Genomic DNA, 24712 nt, shown 5'->3' on the forward strand with positions numbered 1-24712 from the left:
ACAAGGCAGGCAGTTAGAGGCAGGCATTGGGTCTCTGCATTTCTGCATGTCCCACAGGGTGCAACCGCCAAGGGGACATCCCCTCTCCACCCAAAACTCCCCTTTGTATTGTAATTACCTACCCCTGTGGGAAAACAAATGGGTACAACTAGATCAGACCAGTCACTCGTACCTGGGCAGTACATCCTGTCAATCACAGGTGCCAATCAAGTGGTCCCACGCCCTTAGGGGAACAGCCCATTCTAGAGAAAGGGGATAAAAACCCCAAGTCCTGGAAAGTTCGAGCCTTTTCCCCTTTTTTCCTTTTTAGACGCCTTGTTCTCTTTACCGCTTATTCCTTTTCGAGCCCTTTGAGCCTCACCCTTGTGCGTGGCCCACTCCAAACTCTTTGAAATGTAATTTCTTTTCTAATAATGGGCCCTTGAGCTATTCTCTACTGCTCAGGCCTACTTCTACTCTTTGAAATGTATTATCTTTTCAAATAAACTACTTTTTCAGTGCTTTACTCTGGCATCTTGTTCAATTCCTTGCTCGAGTTGCCAAGGACCTGGATTTTGCACTGAAAAGGGCCCACTTAACGACAACAATGTGACACCCTGCCTGTACAGTCGTGCTCCACTCCCATCTGCCCCTATCCTACTACCATCCTCTTTTGTGTTTAAGGAGGGCCCCACTTTTTGGGGACCAAAGAATTCAGGCTGAAGAATGACATGAAATTGTGGCTTCGAATTCTCAAGGTGATGATAATGACCACTGAGTGAAAAATACAAAGAAAATTTGATTCTAAATTCCTACCCATGTTAATATTTTAGAAGAATGTGATAATAAGGGAGAGAACAAGCAAATAAAATACTCTAAAATCATGCTGTATTATACACAATTTCATTCACCTAAAAAAAGAAAAATCATTTTTCTTGAAAAATAAATCATATGGTTGGGTTGTTCTCCCCCACCCCCCCAAGAACCACTGACTAGAGATTTACATCTGGGAAGTACTTTACTTGCTAGTGTGAATGAAAAATTTTAAGAACACAGGAAGTAACAATGTTCCACTGTTTTCTGAAGAGTTCTCTCTGTTCCTTCTGAAACACACATAATTGCCAAGTTAAATGATCTCACATTTTCACTTTAATTAAATGAAACAATACTGTATTCCTCCAGATCCATATCAAGATATATATAAAAATTGCCTATGCTAAAAGCAATAAATGTGTATCTTATATAACCATCTGTCTGCAATACTTTTCAAATATATTTTGGTTGATATGCAATCAGTATAACACTTCCCAGCCAACTGAAGTCTCCTGGTTCCTGTTAATAGGCCCATAAAACAAGGGTACTTACTTTTTCTTTCAGATGTTATGTTCATAGGAAACTGTTCTCTGATGAACATGAATCTTTTTCCTAATGAATCTTTAATTAAAGTTTCAGAAACACTGGCAGACTTAAATAACTTAAAAACTTTAGATCATTGAACAGTTCATTCTTCTTTCCTTTGCTCTGTCAGGGCGTACCAAATTTAGGTTGAGCGCACAACCCTCGTTGCGTTTCCATTTATGTATTTGCAAGCAGGTACGGTGCATAGATATGACGCCTGTAGCCAGTGGGCTTTGATCGAGTAAAGGAATGTACCACAGTGAATGAGGTGAATGAGGTCGTTATTAGAGGGATGGGACCCTACACAATCTGGGGAGAAGCTGATGAAATAAAGAACCAGAGCAAAGCCACTAAGATCACAGAGGGGAGCTAGTGAAGACTGGTGGGTTGTTTGCGCTGCATCTGGCGGAGAGCCTACAGTTGCTGTAGGTCAGCAGGGCAGGTAAGCAGGAAGCACAGCCAGGAGCAAAGTAGGAAGAACAAGGACATACCTGTGAGGATAACCTGGTCCCCAAGTTCTGTTTCTCACCATTTTAAACCCTGGCTATGTGAATGACCTGAAGAAGCCAGGCCCTCCCCTGTCAACGCTGCACACACTCCAGGCCCAGAACTCAGAGAGGCTGAGAGAGACCTGGTGAGAGCTGAAGAAGCTGAGTGCCCAGCGGGTGCCCCACCACATGAAGGCCACTATCCACAGTTCAGTGACAAGCGTGAGTTGCACCTGGGCCCTGCACTGACCTTACAAATGTAAAAGCTTCTGCTAATGCCACTGCTTTCCAAACCTCAAGCAGATTTCTCATGTAACCAGCCCTAACCTGGAACCATACAGACAAATGCATTCTGGCAAAAACAGTTCCAGCTTAGCCTAATTGGCACAGGATAAAATTAGCACAGTGCCCAGAAGTCCCTTCATGTAAATTGATCCTAAATGGATTTAAGCTTCTCAGAGACAACATAATAAAGCCTATTATAATATAGAATTTTAATTACTGCATTTATTTGCAAATCTTCCTCCAATTTTTCTCTAATACCAGAAACATCATTACCAGCAATATATATATATATACATATATATATATGTGTGTGTGTGTATATATATATATATATATATATATATATATATATATATATTGCTCTTTCTAGGATAAGTATAAATGCAAATCAACATTCAATATCACATCACTAACCGAACAATTTTTATAATGAAAGGAATCTACTTAATACGTCTCCATTTCCACCCAACTGCCTTTTATCATCTCAGCACCTTCCTTCTACTTCTCTTAACCCAAAAGTATCTGAACTCCAAATAGAAGGCCTCCCTGCAACGTGGCTTTCTGTCAAAAGTCCATCTGTCAGGTTTGTAAAAATCTGAACTGTAACTATGAGTATGAATTAAGTTCAAGTTCCTTCTCACAGTTTTCTGTCTCATGTAAATTAGCCTGTGAGGTATGTCACCTAATTCCATGTCCTTGCAAACCCAATTCAGCTCTGAGATGACATCCCTACTATACCCCTGGAGTCCCTACAGATGTCTCTGCCCCATCCTAGAATTTTTCCAGGGAGAGAGTAACAAGTCCAGCTTTGCCTGGTGTCCCTTGGCTCTCAGGGCACACACTCCTACTGGCACTGGGCTCCAGGACTAGTATATTCTCTCCCACTTGCCAGAAGCATTAAAATTGAGCCCGGCACTTAGTTGATTTAATAGATAGAACCTTCTGGAAATCAGCTTTTTCAACTATGTTCCCTCACTTTGGAAATGTTTTGTTAGGTTATCTTTTCAGTAGTGGCATCTCCTTATAAGTTAACTAGTAACATATTATCCCTGTGATATGGCGAAAAGTCACCAGGAATTAGAGTAGAAGATCCAAGTTTTGTTTTTGGCACGCGATCTCTCTATGTAGCCTCAATATAGAAGGTAAAAGTCCTCCTTATGTGGGTGTGAGTTGTAAAGTGGAAATGAAATAATGGATGTCCCACCCTCACCCATACTGACCCCTAACCAGTCTATTACCCACCTCTTGGGTAAGGAAACAGGTTCTCCTTCTTGCATTGGTCATACCATGTGGGTGACAGAGTGCTCGTGGATTGCATAGCCACTTCAGGGGCTGCTTCACACCACACAGTCCCTGATGTGAACCTGCTCCACCACGCCTCACTCACACTGACTGTGAAGTGGGAGGTCTTTCCACATTAATGACGAGGGATATTTTGTTCCCCTTCTCTCTCAGGGTCCCTGCTATCCCTCCCTGCAGTCCAGCTTTACATGACTCAGGATTAGAGGGTATCATAAAAAGATTAATACAAAAAGATTATTATGTTATATAAATGTCTATTAATATGGAATATACTTTCTCTCTAGGTTTTATTTTATATGTCACCCATGATCAACAATTGGCGTTTTTCCTCCCAATAATATTCCTAAGGTAAGATCAAATATTTGATTTCATTTTCCCTACTTTTTTTTCTTAAGTATTATTTATAATAAAAGGCAAACACATAACCAAACATAGCTTAATAAAAACTAAAGCTAATGTCTGCTATATTTACATTTAAATTACAGAGAAATGAGTATGTGGAAGTTATCTCCATCATCAATAGCAGTTGCTAGGCTTACAAAATATTTTGCATGTGTGGAGGCCACTGAAGCACAATAGATTTCAGTTTCCTTTACTCTCCTCCTCCATCCTGACCTACCACATCCTTAGTGAGCAGACAAAAATAAGTGCAGACTCTGATGGGTATTTCCTCTGTAGATTACACATAATAAAAAATATCTGTTATTTTAAAATGTTAAACTTACTATAGGCTGGTCAAGAAAGATCAAATATGATTTCTTTAAATATACAATATTTGAAATTGGTAAATTTTGGCTTATAACTAATTTTTTTTTTAAGTTGCAAGAGCATTTCATGAAGATGTTGCCTGTTTCAAATACTGAATAAGATCATCTCTCTCACTCTTCTTTTTAAGACCAGCAAAGATCATTTTAGTTCCAGAGGTATATTTCTTTGGACTCTCCAAATATTCCATCAGAGCTTCCTCTCCCCAGATAATACCTATAAAGGTGAAAATAAGTTTTAAGTTTCTGTAGTTACATTTGTAAGGCTTAGTTTCTGATGTAACCCATGTATGTGAACAAGAGTACTCTTGGATTCAATAGGAAGGCTATTTATTATAACTGGGAATACTTATAATACTTACTCTAATATTATATATATATATAATTTATACTGACCTATAAGAAAATTCCAAAATTAGTCTTTTTGGTGCTCTATTCTTTGGCTTCCCTGTAGAAATCCAATACTCACATTGATGTTTAGGATTTTCCACGGTACATCTATGAACTACCAACCCAAATATGTTGTGCCTAAGCAGTACCCTATCCTTCTAGAATCACAGAAAGTTCCTTCTAGAAAAGATCTGAGAGATCAACTAATCCAACCCATCATTTTGCAGATGAGTAAATGATGACCCAAACAGAGGGGGATAATTTGCCCTAGGATGACAAGCCTATCATCTTAGTTAGAATCAAGAATCTGTGACTACTAACTCATATTTCTTTGTCTTTTTCTGCCAATCATACCAAACAGTCCAGATCTCTAAAAAAAACCTATAATTTCAGGAATCCAGTTTTATGCTGAGAAGGAAAGATTGCCTCTACTATTTTTCCTTTCTAAAACCAGTTGAACGGAACATGGGCAAAGGAAACAGAAATACTAACTCCACTGTTGATAAAAATTTTCAGGAAGAACATATAACCCCCAACTTGATATAATTAGAAGACTACCAAGGACATAAAACTTGAACTAGAGGGAGAGGACAGCAGTCACTATGATCTTGAAAGAAAAAAGTTTTTTCAAGTAGGTGACAAATTTTGAGGGGCAAAGTCATAATCCTCTAGCCCAGTGGTTCTCAACCTTTCACAGGGGTCGCCTAAGACCATTGGAAATCACATATTTTCGATGGTCTTAGGAAGCGAGACACCACTCCTCTATCTGTCTCCAGGCCCACATGCAGATACGCCCACATACGAGTACCCGGCGACCCCTGTGAAAGGGTCATTCGACCCCCAAAGGGGTTGCAATCCACAGGTAGAGAACCACTGCTCTAGTCCAAAAAGGAGACTGTATATTGACTGGCTGTGGAAGACACCCTAAATTTTAGACACCATGGAGGACCAGGGGAGCCAGCATTAAAGAATAAAACATAGACATTCCATCTTTAAAGGAAGGATTCTACCTTATTATAGGATAGAAGAGAAACTGAAGGTGCTGAATAACCCTAGAACTGCCAGTCTTTGTCAGCTGAAGTTAAGAGCTACACATATGCACTCAGACACATATGCATATCTCTAACACATAACTGTGGATAAGGATGACTTCATAACTAACTGGGACACTCAGACTCTCACTTTCACTGTTCTTCTATAAATAACCAGTCCAAGAAGAATTATCTTCTTCAAAAAATGAGTAATAAAAAAGGAATCAGCACAAAAGAGTACTAAGAACACAAACAGACAACATACAGATACACAACACACACACATACACAGCAGAAGGGCATATAAAAAAGTTAAATGAAAAATACACATTAGAAATTATATACATTAAGCAGATGAAAATCATGACCATATTCCTATGGACTCAAAAAAGGTCTGTGAATCAAGGGCTTAAAGCAGAGATACAAAGGCTCAAGTAGAAACTGATAAAACAGAAAGGCATAAATGACTGTAAAGGGAATACATGCTGCTGATAGCACAAATATTGATAAAAACAAAATAGAAACAATAATGAGTTTTAAATGATCAAAGGGAAAATGACAGAAACAGAAGATATTTAGATAAAGGAGTTTCAAAATATGCACAATTTGTGGCCCAAGTAAGACTTTTAGAAAACAAATGAAATAGAATAAAATTATTAAAATATAATTCAAGAAAACTTTCAAAAATAAAAGTCACAAATCTACCAATTGAAAGAGCTCATGTCCCAGGAGAATCTGCAACAGATCAATTCAAGACTTATATGCGTACACAGCCTGGCTAAGTTACTAAATTTTAGTAATAATTTTATTAAAACTTAGGGGAAAAAAGTAAAATAAAACCAAGTAAATTATAATGGAAAACAATCAGGCTGGCTTCAGATTTCTTCAAAGAATAATTCAACACGAAGCACACAAAATCCTGAAGAATTAAGTGTTACCCAATAATCTTATGTCTAACCAGATTATCATTCAAGTGTAATGGGAATTCACAAGTGTTTTAAACATCCAAGAACTAGGGTAATATAGTCCCAGTAATTCTTCCTTGCCCTAACTACTGATAACCATCTACCAACCAAAAGATAAATACAGACACTGTGGTAACAGCTGAGAATAAGCATAAATACCATTTAAATGTAGGACAGATGTTAAAACAACTGTGGTAAATACGGTTAAATAGGATTGTAAATGATTATCATGTCAGAGTAAAAATAACAACATAAGTAGCAAGAGTTAAGAGATAGTGTGACAAAATGGAAGATTATCTAACCACTTTGACTTTCTCATCATTCACAGTGTAGGAAAAACAGATATTACTTAAAGTAGACAAATCAAATAACAAAGGTATATGAATATTATTTATAGTATTAAAATGACCACTAAAATTACAAAGAATAATATCACCAAATAAAATTAGCTGGTAAAGAGAAAGAAACAGGGAAAGATGGGAAGGAATGAACATATTTAATTTCCTTATCACTCACACTGGGAAGTATCCTTTGGAACTATTTCAATTTTCATATAATGTACATGGATTTCAAAATATTTTTAAAATTATTAACACACGATTCAGTGTGTCTTACTGCTTCTTTTAACAGATCTGACATGACAACAGGCAAAGGCGGAAGATTAATCTCTAATAATAAGTTAGTTTAGCTAATATGCTAGCCCCATGATCTGATTTCTTTAAAGGTTCCAAAAGACCTGAGTCTGAATCCTAGTACTATCACTTCTTAGCATAGAACCCTGGGAAATTCATGAATTAATTCAACCAATATGTTACTAAAACCTGCTTCAATTATCATTGCCCAAAAAATGCAAATGGCATATAGGTATATAATAATAACTGTAAAGATATTATTCTCAAAAAAACTTTATGCACTTACTGATGTTTTTTAAAACACAATATATATATTCAACATCACTAATCATTAGGGAAATGCAAATCAAAACCATAGTGAGATACCACTTCACACCCATTAGGATGGCTATTATTAAAAACAAAACTAGGGCCAGCCGAGTGGCACATTGGTTAAGAGCTGGCTTGGGACGCCAGAGGGCCCCGGTTCGGATCCCACATATGAGGGCCAGTGACACTGCCCTCTACAGNTGGCATGGAAACTTTTACTCAGAGCTAGAAGAATGGCTACCCATATTATAGAGAGAGCAAATATTTGGTGGAATTGTCCCCTGCGATAAGGTGAATAAAAGGTAATAAACTTAATGAATTTATGGCTTTGGGTGAAGAGATTGCAAAACAAAATTTTACTACTGACCTTGATCATTACTAGCTGTATTTAACAAGGTTCTACAAAAGAGGTGAGCTCAGGAAATGACTGGCTTATGAATAAGCAGGATGCAAGGAAAACTAGAGAATCCAGAAATCCTAGGAGTTGCCACACTAAAAGCTACAACTCTTTCTCATTTTCAGATGAAATTTAAAAATACTCTGCAACAAAGGCCAAATGAGACTCAGTCTTAGGGAGAAAAATGACTCAAGAAAAAGAATGTAACTCCATGAAAGCCTGGCAAGCACTGGTAAGTACCACTGACAAAAATAATAAAAATTGAAGAAATTTTTGGAGATAGTTTTATTGTCAGAAGCACCACCATCTGAGGTTTAAAAAGGACTGTGACTGTTAAACACATAAAAACAACCTTTGGCCTGCAGTCATTTGGGGCTTGACTGAGTTAGATGGCCCACTCTGTTTGGCCCCTAGACAAAGATGGTTAGAATCTGGACTCAACGGGACTCTGGAACAACTAAATCAATTGATGGCTCCCTCTCCCAGCTGAATCAATCAATCACTCAATCAATCAATCAATCAATCAATCAATCAATCAATCAATCTCCCTCTCCTTCTCCCTCCCCCTTTACTTCTTTCTCTACAATCTCAGGCCTTCTCACTCTCCATAAGGTTTTTCTATGAGGTCTCTCCAACACGATTGCTAAACTTCTTACGTGCTGGCTTGGGTCTTACAAAAATGCAGAAGTGGCAGCTGCCAGGCCTTCTTAATGCTTAGGACCAGAACTAGTATAATATCACTTCTACCACACTCTGTTGGTTAAAGTGAATCAAGGTCCGCCCAGATTCAGTGTGGTAGGGGACAACTCAAAGGTAAGAATACCTGGAAACATGGGTTATTGAGGGTCATCTTTGGAAACCAGCTGCCACAATGCACAATAAATATGTATTAAATAAACTAATTAATGATTAATTAATTACTGCAGCAAACTACATTCTTATTGTGGTAGAGACAGGCACATGATGGTTTCAAATTATCACCCTCCTTTCATTATCAAATAGCATTAATATAGCCATGATTTTCACATAATATACCAAATACCATACCAAAAAAGGAAAATAAACCAAAAATAGACCTCTTGACAGGTTTAAGAAAGATGGCATTTAAAAGATTTTTATTCCATGATTGTCGTAGTTTTTATAAAGGAAAGTTAAATGTGAGGAAGTGGGTAGATGGACAACATGAATCCAAAATGTATGTATCTAGCCAGGGCCCCACATATAAAACAGGAAAATCAGATATTTGAAAATTAGGACCCAGGCTCTAGTCCAGTTTTGAGGGCTAACGTAACTAGGTGTTTGATTTTGGAAAAGTGTCTGGACTTCAGTTTTCTCAGCCATTGAATGAGAGTGCGGGAATCACCAGTTTTCCAACATTTTTTAGCCTCTGTATCCTTCATTCAAAAGTAGTTTTACTTGAGCCGGCCAAGTGGCGTGTTGGTTAAGAGCTGGCTTGGGACGCCAGAGGGCCCCGGTTTGGATCCCACATATGAGGGCCAGTGACACTGTCCTCTACAGCTAACATGCTGAACAACAGCTCAACCTGGAGCTGGGCTGCCGGGAACACACCCCCCCCCTTAACGTAGGCCGCAGCCCCTGCTGCAGTGGGTTGCCATGGGCTACCGTGTGTAGTCAGCAGCCAGCGTGAGCGGCCAGCAGCTGCAGTGAGCAGCCATCCAGAAGCCGGCTACTGATCTGCCTCTCCTGGGAAGAGCACAATGATGGTGCCAACTTGGGCCAGTGAAGCAATGTCCTCCACAACTAGACTGAAGAACAAAACGACAGCANTGGTCTTCCATCTTCAACTTGTAAAATCTCCAAAACTCAACCAAATTGCTCAACTTTTTTTAGAATGAAGCTAGAACTGTCATCTGTCAAATGACATAGCAATAACATAGATGCGAATGACTCTAGTACTTCCAAAAATGAACTAGTGCCATCTGTTGCAAACATGTGTCATGACTTTTCCGACAACCCAATATATATGAGAGACTATCCAATACTTTGTATGTTGGCTCTTCTCCTTTAGTAGACGCCCCAATGAAGTGGGAGTGGTGCCATCTGTCATCATCATGGTCACAGTGAAGGCCATTGTGGGGAGCCTCCAGCACAAGGCCATCTCTGTCACCGCCCTTAATGATTTCAGGTTAATCTCAGCTTCCCTGTTTTGTTTCAAGCTATGGTATGGCAAGTTACTTAACTTCTCTATGCCTCAGTTTCTACATTCTGTAAAATGTAAATCATTTCCCTAATAGGATTATTGTGAGGACTATATGCGTTTATTTATGTACAGCACTTAGAACAGTATCTGACACAGAGTAAGCTCTCAATAAATGTTAGCTATTCTATTACTACTATTGTTGTTATAGTCCTTAAAGAAATATAATTGTTAAATACTTACTATTTCTAAGGAAAGCAAAATTCTGGTTTTAAAACCATAATCTGCTAGCTGGGGATAACTGAAGAATTACTGTAGAAAAAGGTAGAATTTAACAGAACTAAATATTTGAAGGAGCACAATTGTGGCAGGAAATGTAACCAATTTGAGGCGTCAAAAACCAAAAACAACAAACAAATGAAAACCATTGCTTACAAAGATGACACCCTTGCCTTTTAAAGAACTGGCTGTGCTGGTTCCCAATGACTGGCCAGGAAAGCACATTCAGGGGAACCAGCCCTCTTGGAAGTGTCAACATTGCTACTCTCTGCTCCAGTAGCCACCACGTCTTCTCACAGTCTGCATTACTAATAACATCACATTCCCAAAGTACATACAAAATAAAGTTTCCAATAGCTCACCATGCATGAAAATCTTCTTTCTGAATTTTCATATAATAATATGAGATGTACTGACACAGAAAGAAAGTTATACAAATTTTGCTTTTGCACCTGTAACAAAATTTTAGTGACTTTTGAACTATTTTTTTTCTGTTTTTATTGGAAGGATAATATATGCTTGTAAAAATGTAAATATAACAAGATTATACAAAGGAAAAATAAAAGTCTTCCGTCTTCAGTCCCCTGAAACACATACCTCTCAGAGTGGCATATAGTAATAGACAAATAGCTATGTGGATACCTTCACACACACACACACACACACACACACACACACACACACACACATACATGTTTTTGTATGTGCATAGAAAAAAATATATAAAATTGAACCAATCTATAACATTGATCTGAAATTTGCTTTTACTCAACAGTAAATTATAGAAATCTTTCCATATTAGTACAAATAAAATCTTCAAAATTCAAAAAAGGTTTTTATCTTCAAGTAAAATTAACACTCCAAAGAGAAAGACCATGTTTATTCCACCCAGAATTATAAGAGAAATAACTTTCTCTTCTAAATCAGAATTTACCCTCTAATGATAAATTCTCTTCTTAGATGTAATAGTAAAATAGAATCATCTAGCCTTAGCTACCTACAAATCACATTTAACTAATTTTTCAGGCTTCAAGCAAAATTGCACAATAATTTGATCATCAGTCTATACTTAATCTAAAATTGGAGTTTGCAAAGGATTTATTTTTTTNAAAAAAAACAAAACTAAAAATAACAGGTGTTATCAAGAGTGTGGAGAAACTGAAACTCTTGTATATTGCTGGTGGGAACATAAAATGGTGCAGCCACTGTAGAAAATTGTACAGCTATTTCTCAAAAAATTAAACACAGAAATCATATGATTCAGCAATTCCACTTCTAGGTATATACCCAAAGGAAGTAAAAGAAGGGACACGAATAGATATTTGTATACCCATGTTCATAGCAGTATTCACAATAGCTAAAAAGTTGAAGCAACTTGAGTGTCCTGTGACATATGAATGTATAAGCAAAGGGTGGCATATACATACAATGGAATATTATTCAGCTGTAAAATGGATGGAAATTATGACACACAGTACAACATGAATGAGCACTGAAGACATTATGCTAAGTGAAATAAGCCAGTCACAAAAAAGACAAATACTGTATGATTACACTTAAATGAGATACCTAGTATAGTCAAATTAATTAGAGACATAAAGTAGAATGGTGGTTGCCAGAGCATGTGTACCAATTAAGCTTGGGAAGATAATAAATTTCTAGAGATAGATGGTGGTAATGATTGCAGAACAATGTGAATGTGATTAGCACTACAGAGCTGTGCACTTAAAAATTTTGAAAGAATAAATTTTATGTTACATATTTTGCCACAATTTAAAAAAATCACACAATATAAGATTGTTGCTACAACCATGAACTTTGAAAAACTATAAGCAAGTCATATAAAGAATCTTATTTAAAATGAGAATTTACTTATTATTTTAAAAGCTAAAATAGTATAATTATTTTCAAGAGAAAGATTATACATACAGAATAAAATATGGTTAACAGTTTCTCACAATTTTATTAAAATTGAATTGTTTACTTCCTGGTTCTTAATTATTCAAGTCTGTCTTTGGTCAAGCTGTGCCAAAGTATTTTTTAAATCTTTATTTTATTCTAAATAACTTTATTTTAGAACCCTAGCTAAATTAACATTGTAAGACACTTATTCTTTTTTCTTAGCTTTATTGAGATATAATTGACATATAGCATTGTGTAAGTTTAAGGTGTATAATGTGTTGATTGATACAATTATATGCTAAAAAAGAATTACCACCTTAGCATTGAAAACTTCCACCTAATAATATAATTACCATTTCTTTTTTTGTGTGTGTGTTGAGAACATTTAAGATGTACTCTCTTAGCAACTTTTAAGCGTACAGTACAGTATTATTAGCTAATAATCACCATGCTGTGCATTAGATCCCCAGAACTTGTTAATCTTATAACTGAAAGTTTCCCCTTTGAAAAATATCTCCCCATTACCTCACCCCCAAGGCCCTGATAGCTCTACTATCTGTTTTTCTGAGTTCAGCTTTTTTATATTCCACATATAAGTGACATCAGATAGCATTAGTCTTTCTCTGGCTGACTTATTTCACTCAGCATATTGCCCTCAAGTTTCACTGAAGCTGTTGAGAATGGTAGGATTTCCTTCTTTCTCATGGCTAAATAATATATTATTTATACATTATATATAATATATATCCCACATCTTCTTTATCCATTCATCCATTGACAGGCACTTAGATTACTTCCATATCTTGGCTATTGTTGAATAATGCGGCAATGAACGCAGGGATGTTGGTATCTCTTTGAGATCCTGTTTTCATTTTCTACGAGTATATACCCAGAAAAGAGATTGCTGGATCATATGGTAGTTCTATTTTTAATTTTTTGAGGAAACTCCATGTTTCTATAGTGGCTGTACCAATTTACATTCCCACCAACAGTGCACAAGGAATCCCTTTTCTCCACGTCCTCACTAACACTTGTTATTTCTTGTCTTGTTGATGATAGTAATTCTAACAGGTGTGAGGTGGTATCTCATTGTGGTTTTGACTTGCATTTCCTTATGATTAGTGATGTGAACACCTTTTCACGTACCTACTGGCCATTGTATGTCTTCTTTGGAAAAATGTCTATTCAATTCCTCTGCCTATTTTTTAATTAGGTTGTTTTTCACTCTTCGGTTGTAGGAGTTTTTTATATATTTTGAATATTAAACTCTTATCAGATATATGCTTTGCAGATATTTTCTCCCATTCCATAGGTTGCCTTTTTATTTTGATGACTGTTTCTTTTGCTGTACAGTAGTTTTAGTTTGATGTAGTCTCACTTATTTATTTTTGCTCTTGTTGCTTATATAATACTTCTGCTGTCATAGCCAAAAATCATTGCCAAGACCAATGTCAAGGAGTTTTTCCTTATGTTTTCTTTTAAGAGTTTTAAAGTTTCAGGTCTTATGTTTAAGTCTCTGATCCACTTCAAGTTAATTTTTGTGAGTGGTGTAAGATAGGGGTGTGATTTAATTCTACTATGTATTATTCTTATTTCATCAGAACTAACAAATAATAATATTATATTCCCAAATACTTAAATAATATGACTTGGGGAGATTTTATTTCTAATTCTTGAATAATGTTAAAGCCAAGCATTCTACACAGCTTTTAATCTTTGACAACAATGTATAATTGAAGATATATTTGTAGTAAGTTCTAATATGATTTTAAATCAATGCTAATAAGCAATAAAATCCTCAAAATATTGGCTGCTAGAGTAATAAATATTGGGTTATAACTAGCCTATAAATTAGGACTTCAAAAGTTGATTGCTCTTGTAATATGATAATAAATAATAAAAGACACTATAGAAAAATATTACTTTAAGAATTAAAGAGCTATATAAATGCAAACAATAAATGTAAGTTTAAAACTGATTTATTCAACATTCTATCAACTGGAAATCCGACTGCAATAAGTACAATTCAATTCTGACTCCATAGCATAGACTCCATAGTCCCCAACAATACTGCCCTCGCTTCACATACCAGCGGCAAGTTTAGGGTCCCCAGGCCATCCAAACATCTGATCAACGGGCTATAAATTTGAGGGTTCCCAGGATCCCCTCAAGTTCAATAATTTGCTAAAATGATTCACAGAACTCAGGAAAGCACTGTATTTGCAATTACAAGTTTATTATAAAGGATGCAAATCCAGACCAGCCAGATGAAGAGAACCATATGGCAAAGTCTGGGAGAGCACCAAACACAGGGCTTCTGGATTCTGTCCCTGTGGAATCAAGACTCATCACCCTACCAGGACATTGATGTGTTCACCACCCAGGAACTCAACCAGAGTTTTTACTGGGTTTCATTACATAGGCATTATTGATGGACTCAATACCCATGTGACTGAACTCAATTTCCAGCTTCTGTCCCCTATTCCTGGAGGTCTGATTGATATCACCTAGGCCAAAGCCTCAACTGTTTCATCACATGGTTGGTCTTCTGAGCTTGGCCAGTCCCCATGCTGAAACTATCTATTGGAACCTAACATAAATCATTTCATCAGCATAATCTCAGGCCATGTTCCCAGGGCCCAACCTTGAATAACAAAGACACTCTTATGACCCAGGAAATTCCATGGTTTTAAAGAGTCCCTCCCAGGAACCTGGGAAAAAGACCAAATTCTTATTTATTTATTTATTTATTTATTTATTTATTTATTTATATTATTATTATTATTAGTTTCAGGTGTACAAAACAATGCAATAGTTATCCTTTTCACCCCTCACAAAGTGACAACCCCCCTCCTCCCATCCACTGCCCCACCATCCCTGATACCATACATATCTATTACAATTCCATTGACTCCATTCCCACACTATACTCTACATCCCGTGACTATATGTACACAAAATTATAGTTGACATACAATATTATTCAACATCAGCTTCAGATGTACAGTGCAGTGAAGACCAAATTCTTTATTATAGAACACCTACTAACCAGCATTTTCTGTACATACTGAATACAATGATGTTGTGTTAATAACAACTGTGTTAATGTTTAAAAATATACCAAAGCACTCTTGACTCGACAAAGATTAAATTTCATTCTATTTTGTTTTAATATAAGTATTTTATCAATTACTCAGGTATTTATTTTATATGTAGATATGGCTCTTTATTATGGGTGTCTTCTGAATAAAGGTATGTTGAGGTCCTAACCCCTAGTACCTCAGAATATGGCTTTGTTTGGAAATAGGGTCATTGCAGATGATTGAACTGAAATGAGGTCACGCTGAAGTTTGATTGGCCCTCAATCCAATATGATTGGCATCCTTATGAGACAGCTATGTGAGGGCAGAGACACATGGGGACCATGTGAGGACAAAGGCAGAGATTGGTGATAAGCAGCTGCATAGGCCAAAACACCAATATTTTACTGACAAAACACTAGAAGCTAGGAGGAAGCAAGGAAGGATTGCCCTGTATGTTTCAAAGGAAGTGTGGATACCCTGCCTACACCTTGATTTTGCACTTCTGCCCTCCAGAACTATAAAAGCATAAATCTCTGCTATTTTAAGGAACCCGATTTATGGCACTTTGTTACAGCAGCCCATATGATTATTCCCAAGATCTCTTTCCCCAAAACATCAGATAACAAAAGTTTCACTATATCTTACCTACCTGTAGTGTAAGTACAATTAGCATTTTTTATTGTAATGTTAAGTGCCTGACAAGTTTTTGACTGTGAGGCATCCGCTTTAAAGAAAGACATTCATGTGGAATAAATACATTGCCAGCTACAGGACAAGATAGAGAGCCGGCCACCTCACCCATAAACTTTTTTTTTTAAAAGCTCTGGTAGAGAGCTAGCTGATCATTTACTTTTCCCATCCCCTGCTTTAATTCCTGCTCTTATGTTTTAAATTCACCAAAAAAAAGTAAACCTGTAAAATCCTAGGCACCCCACCCTTGACTCCCAAAAAAGCAGACCCTCAGGCCTGTGCTTGCTCACTTGCATGGGTGCTGTCTCTCTCCTTCCCTCCGCCCTCCCCTCCCCCGCCTTTCCAAAACCTCACTGTGTGTCACCAGGCCTGCATGCCATGTTCCCTCCAGGATTTGTCAGTAATAAACCTTGTCTTTTCACAGTTCCCGGATGGTTGTTGCTGAGATATGTCTTGCAATCATAATAAGAACCACAAGGGTGGGTCCCACCACAACACTGGCTCCACTGGGAGATATGTCTGTGGGGGCTCAGCACAAGTAGTGCAAGCCCAGATGAGTGCTCCCAGGCATTTCTAGCCAATAGCATCATTAAGGGTAGGCTAAGACAACCCAAAACACGGTCTTACTAGAAACAGTTTAAAAAATGCAGAATCCCTCTTTTGACAAAGTATTATACAAGCTATTACAAGTACAGTAAAAAAAAAAAAAAAGTGCCAACTCCCTTCATGAAAGCCCTTCTCCTACAACAGGGTCTGCAAAGCTCAATCAAGTAAACGGCATTATAGCTTATGCAAGCACTATAAAACTCACTGATGAATTTATAAATACATTTGAATCCTATATGAAGAGGATTATAGCTACCAATAATCTACATTTGAAACTTCTCCAAACACAAAACCAGAGAAAACCACCACATAAAACTGCAAACCAATATCTCATAATTATAGATGCAAAAATCCTCAACAAAATACTAGCAAACTAAATTCTATAGCACATTAAAAGATTTACACACATGACCAAGTGGGATTTATCCCAGGACTGCAAGGATGGTTCAACATAAGAAAAATTAATGTACTACACCACATTAATAGAACAAAAGAAAAGAAATTCTTGAGTGTTTTAATAAATACAGAAAAAAGCATTTGACAAAATCCAACACCCCTTCATGATAAAAACAATGAGTGAACTAGGAATGAAAGGGAACTTGCTTAACATGAAAAAGGGGGATTTATGGAAAACCCACAGCTAATATACTCAAGGTGAAAAATTGAAATCTTTTTCCCTAAGATCAGGAACAAGACAGGATACTTTCTTTTACCAAGTGCTATTCAGAATTCTACTGGAAGTCCTAGCCAGAGAAATTAGGGAAGAATAAGAAATAAAAGCTATTTAGATTGGAAAGGAAGAAGTAAAGCTATCTCTATTCACAGATGGCATAATTCTACATACAGAAAATCCCAAATAACCCACAAAAAATTTACTAGAGCTAATAAATTAATTCAGCAAAGTTACTGGGTACAAGATCAACTGATATAAAGATCAGTTGTGTTTCCGTATACATGCAATAAACAAGCTGAAAAGGAAATTTTAAAAACCTATTTATAAAAATATCTAAAAAGAATAAAATACTTACGAACAAATGTAACCAAGGAGGTGAAGGACTGGTATACTGAAAATTATAAAATATTGCTGTAAGAAATTAAGGAAGATTTAAATAATTGGAAAAGCAGATAAATTGGAATGCTAATACTAAGATGGCAACACTCTCCAAAGCAATCTATAGATACAATGAAATCTCTACAAAATTCCAAGGGCCATTTTTGACAAAACTACACTAATCAAAACAGTGTGGTACTAGTACAAGGACATACAAACCAATGGAATAGAATTGAAAGTTCAGAAGTAAACCTTAGGATACATGGCCAAATAATTTTCAACAAGAGTGTCAAGACAATTCAACTGGGAAAGAATGGCCTCTTCAACAAGTGGTGCTAAGAAAACTGGGTAACTACATGCAGAATAATTAAGTTGAACCCCTACTTCACTCTGTATAAAAAATTAACTCAAAATGAGTCAATGACCTAAATCTAAGAGCCAAAACTATAAAACTATTAGAAGAAAACATAGGGATAAATCTTTATGAAATCAGATATAGAGATGGATTCTTAGACTTGACACCAAAAGCACAGCAACATCAACAATAGAAACATAGAATAGAAACAATAGAAAGATAAATGGATTTCATACAAATTTAAAACTTCTGCTGATTAAGAGACTCTATCAAAAAAATGAAGATAACCTACAGAATAAGAAAAATATTTGCAAATTACATCTTTGATAAAGAGTCCAGAATACATAAAGAACTCTGACAACTCAACAACAAAAAACAAAGAACCAAAATTAAAAAAGGGCAGAGAACAGAAATAGACATTTTTCTAAAGAAAATATACAAATCACCAACAGACATAGAAAAAGATGCTCATTGATTAGGGAAATGCAAAGTAAAATCACAAGATGCCACTTCACACTCACTACAATGGCAATTTAAAAAAGAAAAGAAAAGAACAAGTGTTGGTAAGTACGAAACAGGAATCCTCCTACGTTGCTGATGGGAATGTAAAATGGTGCAAGCGCTATGAAAAACAGTTTGACTTTTCCTCAAAAATTAAACATAGATTTAACAAATGACCCAGCAATTCCACTCCTAGTTAAATACCTAAAAGAACTGAAAACAAGGACTCAAACAAATACGTGTTCACAAATATTCATAGCAGCACTATTCAGAATAGGCAAAAGGTGGCAACAATCCAAATGTCCATCAACTGATGAATGGATAAACAAAAAGTGACACATACATACCATAGAATATTATATCAGTCATAAAAAGTAATGATGTACTGAAACATACTACAACTTCAATGAACCTTGAAAACATTATGCTAAGTAAAAGAACCCAGACACACAGGGTCATATATTAAATGGTTCCTTTTATAAGAAATATCCAGAATAGGCAAATCTATAGAAATAACAAGTAGATTAGTGGTCACCAAAGGCTAGAGGTAGGAGGAAATGGTGAGAGATTACTTAATAGGAACAGGGATTTTCTAGGGTAATGAAAAATTTTGAACCTACAGAAAGGTGGCCATTGTACAACACTGTGAATGCACTAAATGTTACTGACTGGCTAACTGTGTTATGTGAATTTCACTTTAAAAAAAAAGAAAAAAAGAAAAAACAAAACAAAAACCTTTCCAAATAATAGTGTAGTGGTGATCTGAAATTTGGGGCTGTAAAAAATGCTAGCCCCCAAGAACAATTCAAAATAGAGTTGCACTCTATTTTAGAGTCGTACTCTATTTTTGGAGTGAATGCTAATGACATGTATGTATGTATATTCTATGTATATCCAAGAATAATAAATTGCTTTGCAAAAGTATTACAGTCTTCTCCATCCATTTTAAATTTCAACTCTAAAATGCTTACTCACTTTCACAGCCATCTACCCACTTTCCACCAACACAAAAATCATCAAATATACTTTTTCAAACTATGTAACATTCCGTCCACCCTGCTAAGAATCACTAATAAATGGAAAACTAACATTATGCCATTAAAATATGATTTGACCTTTAAAATTTAGCTTATCCTTTTTCTAGATAAATTTACTGCATAAAATTAAATACCTTGCATACGCAAAACCGTATGTCACAGAGGATTGCTAATTCCTCTGATCAAGAAGCTGACCAGTGATCCAAACACAGTCCTTATGGTACAAATCAATATTTCAGTAATATAAACATGGGGATTTCATGTTTAATGCTGTGAATTAGGAAATTATTATCATATCAAATTATGTGCCTTCTTCTTTTCTACAAAGTTGCCAGTTTTCTCTCACAATTCCTAGTATTACCTTTGTTTTTGTTTGCATTGGAATAAGAAATTCCTGGTGCTTGTCCCGTCTGTCGGCCAAAAAAAAAGGCCCCGGAGATTTGGACCAGTCTTGTGTTTTCCACCTTTTTCCACTGTGTGGCACTGAGAAAATTTTTGAGCAAAGATCTTGCCTGCCTCAGCATCTCCCATTTTGTTCTGCCATAAAATAGATTAAAGAAAATATCAGATTTGCAATGCTGGAAAAACGGAATTCTATCACTTTGAAGTGAATACTAATGATATTAAACAAAAAATATAATTTAAAGGGTGCTTGCTTTAAAGTCTGAGTGCTCAAAACCACAAACATATTATAACATCCAATTTTTTAAAATTAGTTTCAGGTGTACAACACAGTGCAATAGTTATACTTTTTACCCTTAAAGTGACAACCCTCCACCCCCAATCTGCCACCCCACTCCTCCCACCCTGATATCATACATATCTATTACAATTTCATTGACTCCATCCCCACACTCTACTCCACGTCCCGTAACTATATAGATATATTCAATTATAGTTGACATACAATATTATACAACATCAGCTTCAGGTGTACAGTGCAGTGATCAAGGCTCTACCCCATCCATGAAGTGGTCTCCCTAACAAGACATGTGACCATCTGACACTCTACAAAATATTTACAACATTATTAATTATATTCCCGGAACTGTCTTTCATATCCCTGTGGTAATATTGTAGTTACCTATTTATGCTGTCTAATCCCTTCCTCTTCTCCCTCATCCCCACCCCTCTCCCAAACTGCAACCATAGTTTTTCCTCTATATCTCTGAGACTATTTCAGTTTACTTTACTCATTCATTCAGTTTTTTAGATTCCATATATAAGTGAGATCGTATAGTATTTGTCTTTCTCCGACTGACTTATTTCGCTTAACATAATGTTCTATAGGTCCATCCATATCATTGCAAATGGCACTATTTCATTCTTCTTTATAGTGGAGTAATACTCCACTGTGTAAATATACCACAGTTTCTTAATCCAGCCGCCTACCGATGGGCGTTTCCGCTGTTTCCAAGTCTTGGCTATTGTAAATAGCGCTGTGATAAACATAGGGGTGCATATATTTTTTTGAATTAACGTCTTGGGTTTCTCTGGATAAATACCTAAGAGTGGAATTGCTGGGTCATAAGGTAGTTCCATTTCCAGTTTTTTGAGATACCTCTATACTGATTTCCATAATGGCTGCACCAATCTGCAGTCCCACCAACAGTGCACCAGGGTTCCCTTTTGTCCGCAACCTCACCAGCACTTGTTTGTTGATTTATTGATGATAGCCATTCTGACCGGAGTGAGGTGGTATCTCATTTTGGTTTTTATTTGCATTTCTCTAATGATTAGTGAGGTTGAACATTTTTTCATATACCTGTTGGCCATCTGTATGTCCTCTTTAGAGAAATGCCTCTTTATACCCTCGGCCCATTTTTTAATTGGGTTGTTTGTTTTTTTGGTGCTGAGTTGAATGAGTGTTTTATAAATTTTGGATATTAACCCCTTATCAGATATATTGTTGGCAAATATCTTCTCCCATTCAGTAGGCTGCCTTTTTGTTTTATTGATGATTTCCTTTGCTGTGAAAAAGTTTTTAAGTTTGATGTAATCTCATATGTTTAGTTTTTCTTTTATTTCCCTTACCCGAGGGGATATATCAGTAAAAATATTACTGAGGGTAATGTCTGCAAATTAACCCTCTACTAACATCCAATTTTATAAAGACTTAATCATCTCATTTACCAGGTTTACATATATTTTTACATTTCTAGCTATAGCTACTTCAGAAACTGCTATTGGTAGAAACCTGGTTTTACTTCAGCATTCAAACAATCATAGTAATTGATTTAGGGCAATCATATTCCATTTTTTGTTTTCATTCCCAAAAAGTGCATGTGCAAAAAATGATGCAAAGCATATAGGTCTAATTTGGTATCCCCTTACTTAAAAATAAGGATAGGACAAAATAGAAATGTGCTTAAATATGATACTTATTATGTGTACTTATATGTTTACAATAAGAACTGTAAAATTAAAAATCGTACAGAAAAAAATGAGGCCACAGCAAGCTATATGTGACATATAATTTCTCATTTATTTATACCCTCAGCTATAAACAAATCTACCAGACTAGATCAAGCATTATCTGAAAGCAATTAAATAACATTATCGGGTTCAGTCAGCATTAGTACCCATTTAATATTACTGTAATGGACAACATATTGCTCTAAGTAGAGAAGATTTTTATATGGTGATAGGTATACAAAATAAATTTTGTACAAAAATATTTTGGTTAAGACTGCCAAAAATTCTGTTACATAACTGAATAAATGCCTCTTCCAACTAAACTCATGTAAAAATTAAAATAATTTCAAGTTACTGAACAAAATGTAGTTTGATATGCTAATGAATGAAGTTCCTGAACACAAAAATCACTATTATAGAAATTATGAAAATACCAGTTCAACAGTACAAGTCTAAGCACATTTTTAGTTTTGTAACTATAGGGAATAGAAAATATTTGTGTTATTCTGACAATATTGAAAATACAGTGTTGTTTAAAGTTAGCTATTACTCAGATGGAGGGTAGTACTTCGTGTACCTAAAAAATTAGTATCTTCTTAATTTCTTTAAATCTATGTGGAAAGCCAAAATAGTGTTATTAATTCACCTAAAGGGAAGATGGAAGTTTTCTCTAGGCAGCATCCAAAATAACTAAACTGTTAATGTTTTAGGTCTGATAAAAAGCAGAGTAAGAAAACTCACTTTATCCAAGACAGAAGCTTACTTTAAAATTCCAAACTTCACTCAAAACACTGCATTGAATTTTTACCTATGTGAGTTCTATCGATTCTCTGTACAGGAACAGAATTCAGGAGGAAAACTAGTCACAAAAACAAATTTATGAACTTTTAGCAAAATACATTCGTTGTAACTATGAAATTTGTAACATACAAAAACAAAATGTTAGCTCAGTACTAAGTAAAGAATATTCTGAATTTATATATAAAGCAGAAAGACTGGATTGATATTTATACCAATGAAATGTTACTGGTAATTCAGGAAACTAGACATTTTTTAAAAAAAAGAAAAAACTAAAGCTCTCCTTATGAGAAAATTTCATGATCACTTTTCAAACTACCAGTGTTTATCACAATTAAAACACTCACTGTAGCCATCTTTAATCACTGCTGTGCAAGTACCTATAGTCCTCTCCAAAGTGCATTAAAACCACTAGATTCAGCAATGGCAGCAAGGCAGGCAGGAGGAAGACTAGGAACAATACCAGTTGAGTTCATTTTGTCCTATATTTATTTGGTACTGTACTAGTATTTAGTAAGTAAGAAGAAATATCTCACTGAAATAGGCAAAGATGTGACCTCTGGTATGAGAATGTTCACTCATCCAGGAATGCAGTAATTCTAATGCTAACTAGACGGGATAAGAGTAGAAAACACTTATACATGTTCACTGTGTGTCAGGCATAGTCTAAGCTCTTTATATATTATTAATGCATTTAATCTGCACACCAGCCCTGTGAAATAGATACCATTAATATCTCTGTTTTTACAAATGAGGGAAATGGGGCACACGGGGGTTAAGTAGCTTGTTTAAAGTCACTAGCTAGTGAGAAGTGAAGAGAGATGGTGAAAGATGAGAGAAAGAGCAATAGTAAATCTATAATCCTAGAAGTTTAATTTTAACAATTCCCTTTTAAGAGTGATCTAGGCAACCCTGTGTTGAACACCACGTCTGACACATGGCAGGTGTTTAACTGAAAGAGCGTGCTTGAAGAGTAAGTGAAATACTTTTTAATATTGATACATACCATTGCCATTTCTCACTTTGCCCATAAAAAGAGGAATGTGGTAAGAACAATCAAGGTACTAATAAAGCTTCAAAATTTACAAAATCCACAAAATTGAATTGATGAAAGAGGAAGCTCACTAGAATAGTTTAAGTATAAACACTACACAAACTCAAAAAGATTAAGCGGGATTCTGTGTTTTATAGTGTGAAAATTACTATAAATCGGGTGCATCACAACGATGGGATCCTGGGTAAGTCACTTCATGTCTGTGAATCCTCCCTCATCCCCAACAGGTGTCTATGGCCTTTTCCCCTTCTAATCAGATTCTATTGAACCTCCGAGCTGGAACATGAATCCAGCTCTCCAAACTCTCAACCTGGGCTCTTCCACACCACCACCTGTATTTCGAGGATAACTTCTGCCAGCTGTGGGCAGAAGGCTCTACTCAGAATCTGTCCCACCCAGAAATCAGAAAGGCTCCATAGAAATACTGTTCTGTTGCGCTTAGGGACATCTGGGTCCCACCAGGCTCAGGCTCAGGCTGAGGTTAGGGCAAGCCTCTTAGGAGTAGGACAGAGAGATGCTCCTCTCTAGGTGAGCCCTGGCCCAGATTGCAACGGCCCATAAACAGTGTGCTCATATCCCATAGCTGGCTGGCCCACTCCCTCTCAGCCAGGCCCACGCCTACCACAGGACCAGTGGTTTGGGCCGGCGGCTCAGCCTTCTTACTGTCCAGTGAACCCTTATGAGTCACCCCGGCGGTGGCTGGGCCGGAGCCCATGCCCCAATTTCTAGACTGGTGGCTCTGCAGCAGCATCTCAAAGACCTCCGCAGCAGGCCCAGTCAGGCACGTGCTCCCGGTGGACGCCAGCCAATGGCAGGCTGGGCTCCATCCTTGCCGCTGATTGG

The 24712-nt window shown here is 36.4% G+C and overlaps 1 pseudogene; it reads right to left on the reverse strand.

Moving 5' to 3' along the window:
* Positions 1–4284: 4284 nt before the first annotated feature.
* Positions 4285–20133, reverse strand: LOC109388938 (cytochrome c, testis-specific-like; annotated as a pseudogene).
* Between the last annotated feature and the right edge of the window lie 4579 nt (positions 20134–24712).

Source organism: Hipposideros armiger, unplaced genomic scaffold (genome assembly GCF_001890085.2).
Source record: "Hipposideros armiger isolate ML-2016 unplaced genomic scaffold, ASM189008v1 scaffold_212, whole genome shotgun sequence".
Lineage (NCBI taxonomy): Eukaryota > Metazoa > Chordata > Mammalia > Chiroptera > Hipposideridae > Hipposideros > Hipposideros armiger.